A 17,233-nucleotide genomic window follows, 5' to 3' on the forward strand; every position below is an offset into this window, starting at 1 on the left:
ACTGCTGAAAGAAGAATCTTTATAAGGAAGTTTCTTTTCCTTCCCGTAAAAATGACATTAAGGACCGTACTAAGCTACCTGGGTCCTGACATTCTGGCAGTTCTCCATTCTACATGTCAGCAACGTGGAGTGTCTCTGGGTTGGCAGATTCAGCAGCTTCTTCGTCCATATCATGGGAATTTCGAAAATGTACATCTTTCCTGGACAAAGTATAACATTTAGTTGGCTCTCAACAATTAATCAGTGAAAATAGTACCTAGTTAGGATTTTTTAAACTGTGAGAAACAGCCAAAAAGTGAAGTATCTTTGGCTAAGTATCTCTATGTATCTCTCTGCAGATATACATATTAACAAATACTCCAAAAACAATACGTGTACATGTACTCCACATGCACATTTAAGTGGACTAACATTTTTTCTAGGAATTCAAGAGCTGCTATTTTAGACATTAAACTTAACGTAATCAAATATATATCCATTCTGATATAGCTAAATATATTGTGAAAGTCGTTTAGTCATGTCCTACTCTTTGCGACTCCATGGACTGTAGCCCGTGAAATTCTCCAGGCCAGAATACTGGAGCAGGTAGCTGTTCCCTTCTCCAGGGGATCTCCCCTACCCAGAGATTGAACCCAGGTCTCCCACATTACACGCAGATTCTTTACCAGCTCAGCCACCAGGGAAGCCCAAATGTTGGCCAGCTGATTGGGTGGGAGTTGAACCCAAGTCAAATGCTTGCAAGGCAGCTATGCTCACACTATACCATCAATGTGGTAAATTTAGCCTTATTCTACTGGATTTATGTGTGAAGTTGCCAGGAAAATTAACTCCATCTTACAAAATTATTCAATGTGGTTAATGTGCATGATTTTATTTTATTGGAGGCAAATTACCTTACATTAATATATTGGTTGGTTTTGCCATACATTGACATGAATCCTCCCCGGGTGTACATGTGTTCCCTTTCTTGAACCCCCCCTCCCACCTCCCTCTTCCCCATATCCTCCCTCCAGGTCATCACCATGCACCAGCCCCAAGCATCCTGTATCATGCGTTGAACCTGGACTGGTGATTCATTTCACATATGATAATATACATGCTACAATGCCATTCTCCCAAATCATCCCACCTTCACCCTCTCCCACAGAGTCCCAAAGACTGCTCTATACACCTATGTGAATGTTAAAAACTGCTGATGGGAAATACAGAGAGAGTGATCTCTGTCAAAGAATTTGCATTTAAAATCACAAAGCAATATTAGAACTTTCATGAAATAGTCACAATATAATATAAAAGGGATTATCAGTAGAAATTTGAAACAGTAAAGTAACTTGATCATACTCTGCAAATTATTCTTTTGTTTAACAATCACTGTGAATGCAATTATTCATTAGTTCTACAAAGTTGTTAACATAAGTCAATATTAAACTCTGTAACTGATGCTATACTACCCAGAAATAAGCAATTAAACCTCTATCACTCACTTCTTTGAGTATGCCCACTGAGTGGGGACAAATAGGAATATACCTAGCATGAATATTATACATCTCTTTGATCCTAAAACTTGTATCTAAAATAGCACATGGTTATGATCTAGTAATCCCACTTCTAGGTACAGAGCCAAAGAAAATGAAATCAGTATCTTGAAGTGATAGCGCCACTCTTATTTAATTAACATGTTGTAAATCTTACACAATATGTCAATTATATTTCAATAAAGCTGGAAAAAAATAAATTGGTATATGGTCATAATAAAACTTAAAAGGCAAATTGCTTGCATTCATCAGTTACTATGCATAACATTCTTTAATATGGTGGAGCATTTTTACATTCTGACCCAATACGTGACATCATGAGAGAGATTGATAGAATTCTGTAAATGTGTAAAAATACATAAATTTTACTCTATACTATTTAAAATACTGCAATTTACTTACTTTTTCACCAACTTAAAACATATTCAAATAATTTAATAGTTTTATAATTTAATTAGTTTGAATTAAATTATAATACAGAATCTAATTCTTTTTTTTTTTTCCGCTAAATCTCAAATCTCCACTCGTGGGCAAGACACATTTTAAACCATGTTCAACAAACAAGATACATTTATGTTATTTTCCAGTTTAGGATAATGTTTACAATCTAAGACAACAACCCAAAATGCAAATTGAAATACTTCACATTCTATGAAATCCATTTTAAAGAACTTAATAATAAAAGACAAATTGCCAGCATCACATGGTCTGTGAGATGCTCAATGATGCTCCTCTCCCTACTTAATCTTTATCTCAAGTCTCCTGTCAGCCTCTGCCTCACTCTTCTTACCAGGGGCCACAGAGGGCTGACGGCTCACCTGACTGTGTGCCCTCAGCTGGTCCCTCCTTCCTAACTTCTGAGTCTCCCCCTGAACTCACCTGCAGCTGCAGAAGACAGTTCTTGGTGTGCTGATACCATTCTACTCTAAACACTGCATCGCTCTCCTCTTCATGAGAGCTAAATCCAGCCCCACAAGAGCTTGCTGACTAAATGCTTCAAAATAAACCCTTCAGCTAATGGTGTATGTGCAGGGGTGAAAGTGGATAAATAAACACCCATCTCTCCATTTTCCCCTGGAATGATTCAGAAATATGTTCTACATGTCTTTTCAGAGGATCACCAATAGGATTGAGCCCTCAATTCCCAAAATGGAAACCCACTTATTAACACACACCTCATTTGCACTTCTTTCTGTTTCTTTTTCAGTACTTTTTCATTTGTGCTTCCTGGGATCATTTCTCAAGTAAAATACCTGTTCCCACGTCCTTCTTCCCAGGTATGCTTAAGATAAGTGGAAAGTACTGTGCTGGTCTGCAGGGCCTATGACCAATATAAAAACATTTGATTCCCTTTGAATAAACCAAGGCAGCGGCAGGGGGAGCGAGGGACATCCAGAGGTATAGATAGGCCCTGTGATTAAGCTTTCTTAAATAGAATTACTAGACGTTCACTGCATAATTTTATCCCACCCTTCTGTGTCTGCTTTCAAGCTATTTTCTACATGAAATGCCCTTCCCCAGCTCCTTCACTTGGACAATTTCTTAGTTTCAAGAAGCAGCTCAGATATTCTGCTTAAGAAACCCACAGTCAAGCTTATGCCATAGCAACTGGCATGGATCTCACACAGAATCTGAACATGTGACACGGAGCTGATCTGGGTAGCCCCTCCTCCCACCCTGCAGTGTGAGCTCTCAGAGAACAGGGCCCAGACTTCACTCCTCTTCCAGACTCCAGCGCAGTGCCCGGTGCATAATAATAAATATGTAAACACCTTTTTCAAAAACAGAAGATGTCAGGCAATGTTTTAAGTGCTTTATGCATATTAACCCATTTAATCCTCAAGACAACCTCTTGTAGTACGTGCTACTATTATCATCATTTATAAAATGAGCAAACTGAAGCAGAGTAAGGCAAAGCAACCTGAAGGTAACACAGCTCACAATGCGTGAGCCCAGGACGGATTGAAACTATACTATGTTCTTTTCAACTATCCATCATTGCTTCTTTAGAATTAAATATCAAATAGTCACATCTAACAACTAGAAAACACGATTTGTTGTTTTGTTAGAGACCTTGATATATAATCTAAACTAATCTATGCTCTTGTCTAAATCTAGCTTTCAAAGGAAGAACTTAAAAGTCTCTCTCAAACAGTAAATTTACAAAAGCAACAGCAATAAAATATTCCCATCACAGCATTCCTAAATATCATATGATTTCTAACTTACCAATGTAGATTTCCTTATGTGCCAGAAATTTACTTTAAAAATTTATTTAATACCTCATGGAAAAATAATATGTTCAGGCTAGGTATCACCAATTTTTATAGATTTATATTCTTAAGAAAAGATTCAATGGTTATTCATAAAACTTGAATGATAAATGATCAATTCTTAATACATTGTTTAGCTATGTAAATAAAACCAAAATACTTTGTGCAGGCTCCTACTTACACAGGCTGTTAACGAGAGTGGACTCAGTAAATTTCAGAGAACCAGCCTCAAGTGACTCTGCAAGTCATGTTTCACACTGTGTGCATCCTGTTTCCTGTCAACAGTGGCTATAATGGGCACATAAACTAAAATTTATGCCCCATTTAACGTGTAAATGTTCTGTGTCTTTAGCCCTTAGCAATGGAAATATGCCAATGTCTTTTACTGGCATATAATCCCTCCTCTCCATCAGATTTGAGAAAATTTTAACTATCATGGAATTATAAATTGTTAATGTCATTTCTGCATTGCTGGGTTCCTGATAATCTTAAATCTGGATCAAGAGTTATTTTAAGAGTAAATTTATACCACAGTCATCTGAACAGAAAAGCTTGCAGTAAACATCCAACATACATTCCATTAATAACAAGTTTAAATACATCATCTAAGTAAACCTGAGGAACTATTTAAAAATTTAGGAGTCCTTAACCAAATCTTAACTGAGAGATAAAGCTTCTAAAAACATTATCTAGTAAAATGAATGAGAAAAGGTGAAAAGATTTGTTAGCCAAACTATATAATTTTAAATTGACTTTTTCAATTTACTAAGCTAAATTTTCCACAATCTCATTTAAGCAATTATTTTAGGTACATGATCTATTTTCCACATTATTCTGTTTTAATAATTATCAATAAGCCAATAGGAAATTTTTTAATTTATTGTTTAAAGTTTTAATTATTTTTTCTAATAAATATTATAGTACATAGTATTTATGTATCTCATTAAATGTTTTCTTTTTATCTTTCTAAAAGTATTTTCAAATTATTGTTCCATAAAACACAGCGAGCTCTCTCAAGCACAGACAATCACTCAGTGAAACAATGTACTTCAGGTTTTCAGTTCAGTTCAGTTCAGTCGCTCAGTCGTGTCCGACTCTCTGCGACCCCATGAATCACAGCACTCCAGGCCTCCCTGTCCATCACCAACTCCCAGAGTTCACCCAAACCCATGTCCATCGAGTCGGTGATGCCATCCAGCCATCTCATTCTCTGTCGTCCCCATCTCCTCCCGCCCCCAACCTTTCCCAGCATTAGAGTCTTTTCCAGTGAGTCAACTCGTCGCATGAGGTGGCCAAAGTATTGGAGTTTCAGCTTTGGCACCAGTCCTTCCAGTGAACACCCAGGATTGATCTCCTTTAGAATGGACTGGTTGGAGGTAGAGAGTTTAATATTATTGCAAAGCCTACAAGATAGTCTTCACTTGTATGGAACTGGGGTTTATCATAAATAAGCATCCTGCTTCTTAAAGTCTTAAGTCAGAAGTTAAATTTGAATATGCATCTGGCTCAAGAGTTTTTAGAATTTGTTCTGAGAGACTGCAGGTTAAATTATCAAGTAGTATTTAATAAGCATATCTTAATTCTGTAAATTAAATGATTTTAAATTACATGTTTTATACTAGGCAACTACTAGAGATAGGGATGAAAAATCAATTTATTTGCACATTTCTATTTCAGAATTTCCAACACTTTTTCTTCGTAGATTCCAGGTTCTTCATTTTTTTTAACTGTCAAAAATGACAAAGTGAAGCAACTGTATTCTGCAGTACTCTAAAATAACTGAATTAAATTTTTTGCTGTTGATGAAGACTAAGAAGACAGATTTGAGAGGTTTTTGACTTTTAGTAAGCAGCTTGCCATCTGGGTTTAACCAGATTTCTGAATTGCAGAGTTATTATAAGGGGCCTGTGAACAGTGTATGGGGCTTCCCTGGTAGCTCAGACGGTAAAGAATCTGCCTGAAATGCAGATTCCGTGGGTCAGAAAGATCCCCTGGAGAAACGCACACCTACCCATTCCAGTATTCTTGCCTGGAGAAGTCCATGGACAGAGGAGCCTGGTGGGCTACAATGCATGGGGTCACAGTCAGACACAATTGAGTGACTAACACTTTGGGCTTCCCAGGTGGCGCTAGTGGTAAAGAACCAGTCTGCCAATGCCGGAGACATTTGAGACACAGGTTCAAAATACCTGGGTCGGGAAGATCCTCTGGAGAAGGGTGTAGCAACCTACTTCAGTATTCTTCCCTGGAGAATCCCGTGGATGGGGAGCCTGGTGGGCTAGAGTCCATAGGGTCACAAAGAGTCGGACACAAGTGAAGCAACTTAGCACACATGCATGAACAGTGTATATAAAATAAATACACAGAATATCATACACATATATGCTCCACTGTCAGTAAAATACGTGTGTCACCATAAATAATGTGCATACTTATCTTAAAACATTAGTAAAGCCATAATAGACTTTGTTATGGTATTTCTCAATCCACAACTGCTGAAAATATCACAACTGCCTTAGTGTAAAATTATACTGATATCACAAGAAAAAAAAAAAAAAAAACTTTGTGTTCAAAGTACTTGAAAAACACTGGAAGGTTTGCTACTAATGGGAAAAGTATTTATATTTCCAATTTCACAGTATTTATCATTCATTTGGACTGGGACTTAGAAAATACTATATCATTATTTTGAAAGAACCACCTTTGTACCAGAAGTGAGAAGGTGAAAGACATGAATGTATTGTGGAGTCCAAAGAATTTTCCTTTCCACATTTACATTTTCATTAGAGATATAAACTCTAAAATTTAGGTATCAGTTGGAGAGACCACAGAAGAAAACTATTTGAACAATTAAATATATGTGGACTCAAATAACATTTATCTTTAAAATTAAATATTGTCATCAAACCAAACTCTCAACTATCAGAATGATTGAATTTTACCCTTATTCTGTTTCCCAGTCTTTAGTTGTAATGAATATATGTGTGGTTAGCAGAATGACCTTTCAAAGATATCCAGGCCCTGTTCTCCAGAACTTGTGGATATATTATACAAAGCAAAGAGGAATTATAGCAGAAGGAATTAAAATTAAAAAGCAACTGACTTAAAATAGGGAGATTAATATGGATTATCCAGGTGGAACCAATGTAATCACAAGCTCCCTTAAACATGGAAGAGGGAAACAGAAGTATCAGTGTTAAAGTGATGCCAAAACAAGAGGGTGGTAGAGGATGAGATGGTTAGATAGCATCAACAACTCAACAGACATCAACATGAGCAAACTTCAGTGTGGGTAGTGAAGAACAGGAAAGCCTGCCATGCTGCAGTCCACAGAGTCACAAAGAGTCAGACACAACTTAGTGACAACAAAGTGATGCCATGGGAGAAAAACTCACCCAGACATTGCAGGCTTTGGAGGAGGTCATAAGCAGCTTCTCGAAGCTGGAAAAAGTAGGAAAATGAATTTACTCCTAGAGCTTCCAGAAAGGAACATGACCCTATTGACTAATTTTAGCCCAGTGAGACATATCTTGGACTTCCAACGTCCAGAACCATAAGATAATAAATTTGTGTTGTTTTAAGCCACTAAGTCTGTGGTAATTTGGTACAGAATCAACAGGAAACTGAGTTTGCTAAGGCATATGCACCTGGCAAATATGTAAATTTTCATGAACACAAGATTCAAGTGAAATAACAATGAATTAGGTTAACCCTTTCCCAATATAACTGCTGAAGCAAAATGACTTTTGTTGTGGAGCTAAACATGATATAATGGGAAGGGATTCCTGCTTTTCCTCAGAAAAGAACATTTGTGCCAATAGGAATGAGGCAGAAATCTCGACCAGCACATGAAGCTGACAAACAGTGGTGGGTTCAATCTAGGCCACTTAGGGACTACATGGTCTCTACTTTGCTCATCACTCTGTTGACTCTGCAGAGGTGGGCAGAGCAACTAATGAGACCACATGATTCATGGGCAAGTGTGAGTAACCCAAAGGAGATCTGGGGACTCTGTGGGTGAAGAAACTCCTGGGAGGGTGGAATAAAGTTAGAATGGAAATGAACAATTTATTCCAGAAAAGGCTGTGTAAGCTCTAAGCAACTATAATTCTGCTATTAAAAAGATCCAGCCATGGATATAGAAAACAAACTTATGGTTACCAGGGTATAAGCAGTGAAGGTATAAACTGGAAGACTGGGACTAATATATACACGTTGCTATATATAAAATAGATAACTTGTAAGATCGCGATGTATAGCACAGGGAACTCTATTCAATACTCCCTAATGGGCAAATGGAGAAAGAACCTAAAAAAAGAGTGGATATATATAGACGTACAACTCTTCCACTTTGCTGTACACCTGAAACAAATACAATATTGGAAATCAACTACGCTTCAATAATTTTTAAGATTAAAAAAAAATCCACAGACTCAAGGTTAGAAATGGCCAGTCATTTGATCTATATTTGAATTTATCTCTCAATGGATTAACCAACAAAGAAAAAACACAAAAGAACCCCCCTCTTTTGAAAAAAAGAAAGAACCAGCTCAGAGGGAGGTGAGTGGGTCACTCTGACAGAGCCTCTTAAGATGACAGGGTAACTTCAATCCCAGGTCCGACAGCCATTTTGTCAGGAGCCCAAGTCTGACAGTACAGTCCCAGTCAATTGGGCTCTAAAAGCTGGACTTCTACAATCAAACTTAAGAGACTGACAATAAACCAGGAGTCTAGTTGATGTGCTCAAAACCAGGGCACTTCCTCCCCGTGTCTTCCGTCAAGAACACATCTTTCTCAGCCTCAAGGCAAATAAGGTGCTTAAGAGCCCAAGTTTGCCTGATGCTTACAGAAAAAGTGCCAAAAGCATCAAGAGGGCCTGAGAGAATATTTCATACGGTCATAACAAAAGGCTGATGTACCATCCGTGTTCAAAAACCTAACTTTCCAGTGACCCAAACACTAAAGTCACTTGAAATACTATTTCTCAGTTTCTTGAACTTGGACAAAGTTGGAAAGAAAATGTTACATTTTGATATTTAAATCATGTTTATGAGCTTCACGTGAACCAGACTGAAACACATTATGAAAAAGTGATTTAAAATATAAGATACATAATTTACATGTTATACGGAGTTTTATTTCTGCCCTAAGGATAAAACCTAGTCACCGAGAATTTGAGGGTCTCCTGCTTTCATTAGGAACCCAATAAGCAATATCTTAACTAATTATTGACGCAGGGATTTTTCCACAAAGTAACACCTATGGCCAGTGATTTGTTATGTAGGTGATACTTAAATGTCTCTACTCAATAATGTTTGGGTAACAAAACACATACTAATACATCTCTGGTCAATAATGTGTTCAACTGGGTTTCTGAAGACAGTGTTTCTCTATCTCTCCCACCACCCTCCCCCATACAAAGGTAGGTATTTTGTTTATTATGAGTTGTCTTCAACTTTTCGACCAGGACTACCCATAACTCATTTAGCATTTATATTCTAGTATTTAACAAAATAAGTCAAGCAGACCACCTTTTTTGACCAATGCTCAGGAAATATGGGTGTGAATGCTGCCCGGTTCAACGAGCACAGTAAAACTATGACCAAAGAAAGCGTTCATTGAGGCTGTTTCTCAAAGGTCATTTCTTTCACACATTTCCTAAAAATGAGGAGATAGTTATCTGGAAGGAAACTCAGAGTCAGAGGTCGTTCACTGATAAACATCAGCTTGTTCAGACAAGACCACAGAGGAAATGTAAACACATCACCCAAACAGTGGCTGGCCCTACCTCCAGAAAAAGAGCACTTGTGTGGTGACTCGGGTCTGCAGCCTCGGCGCCCGGCGCTCCCACTCCTGACACAGAGCATCCACTGACACCGACGTCGACCCGGACGTACACTGACCCCACGTCAACCCAGACGCCGAACCCGACTCCTGGGCTCCGTGTCTCAGAGGGTGACCTACCGTACTCCACGAGGCGAGCCTGTGTGGCTTTTGGGTGGAATTACACTTCAACAATAGTGGGGACGCCTCTGTGTTCCAGAGTCGGTTTCTGTTTCTAATGGTGACTTGGAAGAAATACTGCTGGATGCCCAGCGTGAATCTGGACGGAGCAGCCCCAGGAGTTCTCGCTGTGACCACCCAACTCGCTCACAGACCGCCCCCACCATACCCACCCCCAAAGATAACACCGCAGCTTCCGAAATAGGCCCACAGAGTATTGACGAAAAAAAAAGCTTTCAGTCGGAGGAAGATTATAATGGAGAGAAGAAAAGGCACAGAAAGAATCTTGAAGAAAAAACTCATACCTGGTACGGGATTTGTCAAGTTGACCAGAAAACATCCCTTCCCCACTCTGCCCAGTTCCTTCTCAGACACCCGCAGCGCATGACCCCACTCAACAGGAGGCGTTTTCTCTGCAGTTTCTAGAAGTTTTTCTCCCGTCTTTTCTCTCTCTCTTGTGCTGGCAGTGGGGTGGGGGATCTCTATCTGAAGGCTCCTGACAACAGCTGCCAGCACCTTTTGATAAAAGAACCGGAATCCGGCTTTTTCAATTAGGGGGAATTTATACTGAGGTTTGCAAAACTGAAGAAGCTACCATCTTGGTCCTTGGGTGGCTGCACCATTTGTGTCTTTTTTTTTTTTTTGTAAATGCTGCATTCCTAATTCAGTAAAATAAAAGTAAGAAACACAAAGAAAGAGTGTTATGAGTGAATATGGACCATGCAGGGTTGGGAAGGAATTTCATTACAAAAACAGTAAAACACTCCAGGACTCAGCATGAAATGTTCATGAAAGTTAAAAACAAAATTATGTGGAAATTTCCAACAGAGATGCCTACAACTATAATATATACTTAATCATTACTGGCCGCCCTGATTTAGCCACTCATCTATAGAAAATGGAAACGATGTGAATTAGGAGAAATACAACGTTTGTGAGTTGATATTTTCAATAAAATAATAAATGTATTAAAAATCAAGATTTTAAGTCTCTGGATTTATTGTCAGTCCCATATATATTTCCATAATGTGAACACAAGCTTGTCTTGTTTACCCAGTTCTTCACTCTAAAAACCTTGCTAACAACCTATTCATTACCAATGCAGAACATGCCAAGATGGTGCAATGTGGTCCCTGCCCACCAAAAGCTTTTCTTCTGTATAGGAGAAAGTCTCATACAGGGAGACAATAGGATATTCTAATTGAAGTTTTTCCAATGTCCTTGTTTTGATCTCCTCCCTTGACTTCGGACTTCCCTAAGTATCCCTGTTCATAGAGTCTATATTTTATTTCTTTCTGTTATAATGCACTTTTATTCTACCCAAGCCGGGAGCTGTGTTGGTGTGGTGGTAAGTGGAGGAGGAGACATTCTATACTCTTCTAATTAAGTCTCAATCGTTTGATATGCCTGTGTCTTGGAGGTTGGACCTTCACAAGTGTTTTTCCAGTGTTCTTTGCATTCAGGCCCCTACACCTTTCCCTGGCTGCAGCATTACCAAATATACTTCCTTAAAGCCTTGTTCCTAGACACCTATGTTTTTCCACCCCTTAAGTGAGATAAGAAGGCTGAAGTGAGTTTTGTTCCTTCATCTGGATAAAGTTTAAGAATGGATTTGGCAAAATCTTTTCTACCAGAAATTAGGTCTTTGATATGGAAAAAGCACTGATCATGTTGGATAATGGTTAATGTTTTCTTCCCCCTGCCAAAGACAAGAGGGGGATTTTCTTGGACTTTCACCATAAAAACACAGTGGGGTTACTGGAAGGAAAGTCTATAAAATGTGGTGTCTCCCTAAGTTTGCAGTTCCCAGGAACTTTTTGCCGTCATGCTAGCCTCCACACAACTTCTGGGAATTCACCGAAATTAACGCTTGTGTTATTAGTTTTGACAAATGCACCAGGATTATATAAGAAGTTAATAGTGGCAGAAAATAAGGGAAGAATATATGGCAACTCCCTTATTATTTTTGTAACACTTCTATGAATCTATAATCCTTCCAAATTAAACAGCTTACTAAAAAAGTAAACTCCTGACCAAATTTTAAAACTTCAATATATTATTTGAGTCTTAGCAAAACTAGCAATTAAGCATTAGAAAAGAAGACTTTACAGGACAGCAGGTGGGGAAGGACATCATTGAACTGCACAATAATAAAGCAGAGAATTGTCCTGGGACTAGAGCCTGGAAGAGAGGCAGACTAATGGTAGCTTTTATTCACTTGAAGGTTAAAGCCTTTGTGGGAGAGGAAAAGGGACCTTGTAGGAGTCAAGTCACAACCAAAGAGAGGGATGCTATACATAGAACATGAGCAGAGCATTTTCCCAGCCCAAAGCTTTTAGCCACTTACAGATGAGCCTGGGGAAGGTCTGAGAGTTATAAAAACCAGATCTCAGTTTCAACTCTGCCAGTAATGTGCTGACAGTGAACAAGTCATGTTCACTCTCATTTTTCTCATTCTTGATTCTCTCAATTATGGGTTGCATTCATCCACAGCTTTGATTATATTAATTTATAAAGGCAAGTTCTTTAATCCTTTTGAATTTATTGAATTAAGCTTTATATTTGACAATGACATAAAATTAAAATACATTGCAATATGAAAGGGAAATAAAAATAACTTCAGTCAGCATATAAAACTCTAAATTCTCATTTTGGCAAGTCCTTGGATATAGTAGGAGGTAATTTAGCATACAATTATAATGTGTGTAGCTTTGACCATAGATATTGACAGTTATACCTTTAATTCCTGAAGTATTTATCATACTTGCAAGTATCATTCAGAAGCGGAGGAACTTGTTTCTTGCACTGCACCATGAATGTGCAGTCATCAAGGTCCAGATGATGGGAGAAACTGCATCCCAGTATTTTAATAGCTAAATTAAGGGAAGAAGAAGATTGGTGAGGGACATAGTAAAAGAGCCTTAAAACTCATATTAAACTTAAAAAGGGAAAAGACAAATATCAAAGTATGCTGGGTTATAAAACTAAAAAAAATGAAGTGATCAGTATGAAATTCAGGGTAATAGTTACTACTCATGGGGAGACAGAGAACTTGTAATCATGGTCAGACACATGGATGCAGCTTCCAGGTGGCTGGCAAAATATGATTTTTTCACCTGAGTAGTGGTTCCAAGAGTGTTAACATTTTAATAATTCTTTTCAATATACGTTTGCTTTGTGTCCTTTTCTCCCTTTTTTATTACAGTATGTAATAAAATCTCAATGTGTTGCTGGCAGAAAGCTGTGTGCTACATTTACAACAATGAATAAGAAAGTTTTCTTAGAATCAAGTAGAAAGAAAAAACAGGTGACAAAATGAGCAATGGAAAAAAAAAAATGAGCAATGGAATCTTGCAATTCTTATCATGAAATTATGTATTAGGTACAGAGAAGTCCAATGGATGGGGTGTTCAATTTTGCCCAGTTAAGTTGTCAGTGGTTTTGAAGGACCACTTATGTAGATACGTACTAATATTTGCTTTACATTTGTATGAGTCATGAGTTTACCTGTTAAAAATATCTTTTAATAAAATAACTGGCCCCTTCTTTCTAAATGGCTCCATCCTCTATTCCTTTCGAAAACTGTGGTTAATCTTTAAATATTAAGCTGAAATGTTGGATTTGCTGTCCTTCAAAACCACTGACAACTTAACTGGGCAAAATTGAACACCCCATCCATTGGACTTCTCTGTACCTAATACAATGGCAAGCCACTCCAGTACTCTTGCGTAGAAGATCCCATGGATGGAGAAGCCTGGTAGGCTGCAGTCCATGGGGTCACTACAAGTCAGACATGACTGAGCGACTTCACTTTCACTTTTCACTTTCACACATTGGAGAAGGAAATGGCAACACACTCCAGTGTCCTTGCCTGGAGAATCCCAGGGATGGGGGAGCCTGGTGGGCTGCCATCTATGGGGTCACACAGAGTCGGACACGACTGAAGTGACTTAGCAGCAGCAACATTTCATTTAACTCAGCAATTAGTGAAGGAATAAGGAAGATATTATTGGTGGCTCAAAAAAGAATTCAAGGCACACACATATTGGTTATCAGGAATGCTAAAATGATTTCCACACAGATACAAAATTCATCAATATCATAGGGCAGTAATGAAAGGCATCTCCACTGGGCTAACCTGCATTTATGTGAAACAGAAGCATGGGTGTTACTATCAGTGTTCAACAATTAATGGAACTGTCAAATACCTCAAAGATAATGAGAAGGGAAGATAATTCCAAAGGGGTAACTGGACAAGTTACTCAGTAATTCTTTTCCCCTTTTCAAAGTCTTTGAATATTTTTACTGACAGCAGAAAGACTAGGTTTTGGAAAATATCAGGATCCATTGTAAGAATGGCTAGAATGCTGTACAGCAGGGGGTTAAAAGAACAGAAGGTTGAAAGTGAGAAGAAAAGACTGAAAAGGTGGATAGGGTTCATATGAAGCTGAGTGAAGCCTTTTATTTTGTATGGAAGTGGGGGGCAAAGAACCCACCTGCTAATGCAGGAGATGCAAGAGATGGGGTTTGATGCCTGGGTGGGGAAGATCCCCTGGAACAGGAAATGGCAACCCATTCCAATATTCTTGCCTGGAAAATTCCATGGACAGAGGAGTCTGGTGGGCTATAGTCCATGGGGTTGCAAAGAGTCAGACTCAACTTAGTGACTAAACAGCAAGTATGTAAAGCTCTATTATGGGAACTCTTCAGGTTAAAAGGGAATAAGTAGAGACAATCCAGGATGGCCTCAGGGGTCATTTCCTCTTCTTCTTCTTCTAGCTCAGAAATAATTTAGCATAGCAGTTGTGAGTTAGCTCAGTGGAAGAGAAGTGAACTCTGGCATTTCCGCAACTAAGCTTTTCCCATTGACACACAGATGCCATCTATCCTCCTTTCCCTATACATATTTTGAGTGATTTAAGAGAGACTTCACTTTTAGAACACTTCTGTGAAATATCTAGTTTGTGTGTGTGTGTGTGTTTAGTCACTTGTTGTGTCCAACTCTTTGTGACCTCATGGACTATAGCCCACCAGGCTCCTCTGTCTTTGGGATTTCCTAGGCAGAAGTACTGGAGTAGGTTGCCATTTCCTTCTCCAGAGGATCTTCTAGACCCAGGAATCAAACGTGTCTCCTGTGGCTCCTGCACTGCAGGTGGAACCCCATGGCAGGCATCCTCTTATGTGGAATAACACAAATGTTGAAAATCCTGTGTGCTTTGCTGCGGTTCTGTGTTTACCCAATAAACCCAATGTAAGATTTTCACTGTGGATATGTTAGGAATGTTTGCAATTTTTCCCTTTTGCATTAGAGGCAGTCAAGGAATTTGTTTTCAGCTAATTTTGTTTTATGATTATAAGTAGCAGTAATAATATTTTGATTTTCAAATGAGGATAAAAAGATAGACTTGGGGAAGATCTAGTGTGAGCCAGTAGTCACACTGTGTTGCTGGGTTGAAAAATAACCCAGCTGCTCTGATTGAGAGTAGTTTGGGGAGAATTATGGAAAGGTAGACTTGATTAGTTCTGGGGAATGTAAGTTCTTTCAGAGTTCCCTTAACTCATGCTGTGATACAGTTTGCTCTTAAAATGGCTAGTAAAATACCAGTAGTATTTGATTTTGAGTACCTGATTGGTAGTGAAACATGGGTGTCTCCTTGATAACATCAAAAAGACTTTCAGGTAGAACTATCTGGGCAATTAGTCCTTTATTTGAGAAGACATATTCGGCTTTGTATTTTTCATTTGGTGTACGGTTGAATGAGATTGCATCCAAGTACTGCATTTCTGACTCTTTTGTTGACCATGATGGCTACTCCATTTCTTCTAAGGGATTCCTGCCCACAGTAGTAGATATAATGGTCTGCTGCTGCTGCTGCTGCTGCTGCTGCTGCTAAGTCACTTCAGTCGTGTCTGACTCTGTGTGACCCCATAGATGGAAGCCCACCAGGCTCCCCCGTCCCTGGGATTCTCCAGGCAAGAACACTGGAGTGGGTTGCCATTTCCTTCTCCAATTTGTGAAAGTGAAAAGTGAAAGTGAAGTCTCTCAGTCGTGTCCAACCCCTAGCGACCCCACGGACTGCAGCCTACCAGGCTCATCCATCCATGGGATTTTCTAGGCAAGAGTACTGGAGTGGCTTGCCATTGCCTTCTCCAGATATAATGGTCATCTGAGTTAAATTCACCCATTCCAGTCCATTTTAGTTCACTGATTCCTAGAATGTCTACGTTCACTCTTGCCATCTCCTGTTTGACCACTTCCAATTTGCCTTAATTCATGGACCTAACATTCCAGGTTCCTGTGCAAATTTGCTCTTTACAGTATCGGACCTTGCTTCTATTGCCAGCCACATCCACAACTGGGTATTGTTTCTGCTTTGGCTCCATCCCTTATTCTTTCTGGAGTAATTTCTCCACTGATCTCCAGTAGCATATTGGGCACCTACCGACCTGGGGAGTTCCTAATTCAGTATCCTATCATTTTGCCTTTTCATACTGTTCATGGGGTTCTCAAGGCAAGTACACTGAAGTGGTTTGCCATTCCCTTCTCCAGTGGACCACATTCTGTCAGACCTCTCCACCATGACCCGCCCATCTTGGGTGGCCTCACATGGCATGGCTTAGTTTCACTGAGTTAGACAAGGCTGTAGTCCATGTGATCAGATCGACTAGTTTTCTGTGATTGTGATTTCAGTGTGTCTGCCCTCAAATGCCCTCTCACAATACCTACCGTCTTATTTGGGTTTCTCTTACCTTGGACGAGAGGTATCTCCTCACCGCCGCCCCTCACGACCTTGAAGTGGAGCAGCTCCTGTCGGCCCTCCTGCTCCCGCATAACTGCCGCCACTTGGACGACAGAATGATCTCTGTTCATTTCCAAGGCAAACCATTCAATATTACAGTAATCCAGGCCTATGCCCCAACCAGTAACGCTGAAGAAGTTGACGTTGAACGGTTCTATGAAGACCTACAAGACCTTTTAGAACTAGCACCCTAAAAAGATGTCCTTTTCATTATAGGGGACTGGAATGCAAAAGTAGGAAGTCAAGAAACACCTGGAGTAACAGGCAAATTTGGCCTTGGAGCATGGAATGAAGCAGAGCAAAGGCTAACAGAGTTTTGCCAAGAGAACGCACTGGTCATAGCAAACACCCTCTTCCAACAACACAAGAGAAGACTCTACACAGGGACATCACCAGATGGTCAAACCGAAATCAGATTGATTACATTCTTTGCAGCCAAAGATGGAGAAGCTCTATACAGTTAACAAAAACAAGACCAGGAGCTGACTGTGGCTCAGATCATGAACTCCTTATTGCCAAATTCAGAATTAAAGTGAAGAAAGTAGGGCAAACCACTATACCATTCAGATATGACCTAAATCAAATCCCTTATGATTATACTGTGGAAGTAAGAAATAGATTT

General features: G+C 39.2%; 1 long non-coding RNA gene and 1 pseudogene across 1 annotated transcript in view; one reads left to right on the plus strand and one right to left on the minus strand.

The window, feature by feature from the left end:
* Window positions 1–17,233, minus strand: part of LOC148775196 (uncharacterized) — a 27,854-nt gene continuing 10,621 nt past the window's right edge. The window contains exons 2-4 of the long non-coding RNA XR_016039651.1: window positions 12,549–12,684; window positions 7,204–7,249; window positions 1–200 (exon numbers count right to left, since the gene is read on the minus strand). This is a non-coding gene — a long non-coding RNA (uncharacterized LOC148775196). The remainder of the gene's footprint in view (window positions 201–7,203; window positions 7,250–12,548; window positions 12,685–17,233) is intronic.
* Window positions 7,632–10,334, plus strand: LOC129550997 (BCL2/adenovirus E1B 19 kDa protein-interacting protein 3 pseudogene; annotated as a pseudogene).

Source organism: Moschus berezovskii, chromosome 17, assembly GCF_049115385.1.
Source record: "Moschus berezovskii isolate FMDL1 chromosome 17, NW_MosBer_1.0, whole genome shotgun sequence".
Lineage (NCBI taxonomy): Eukaryota > Metazoa > Chordata > Mammalia > Artiodactyla > Moschidae > Moschus > Moschus berezovskii.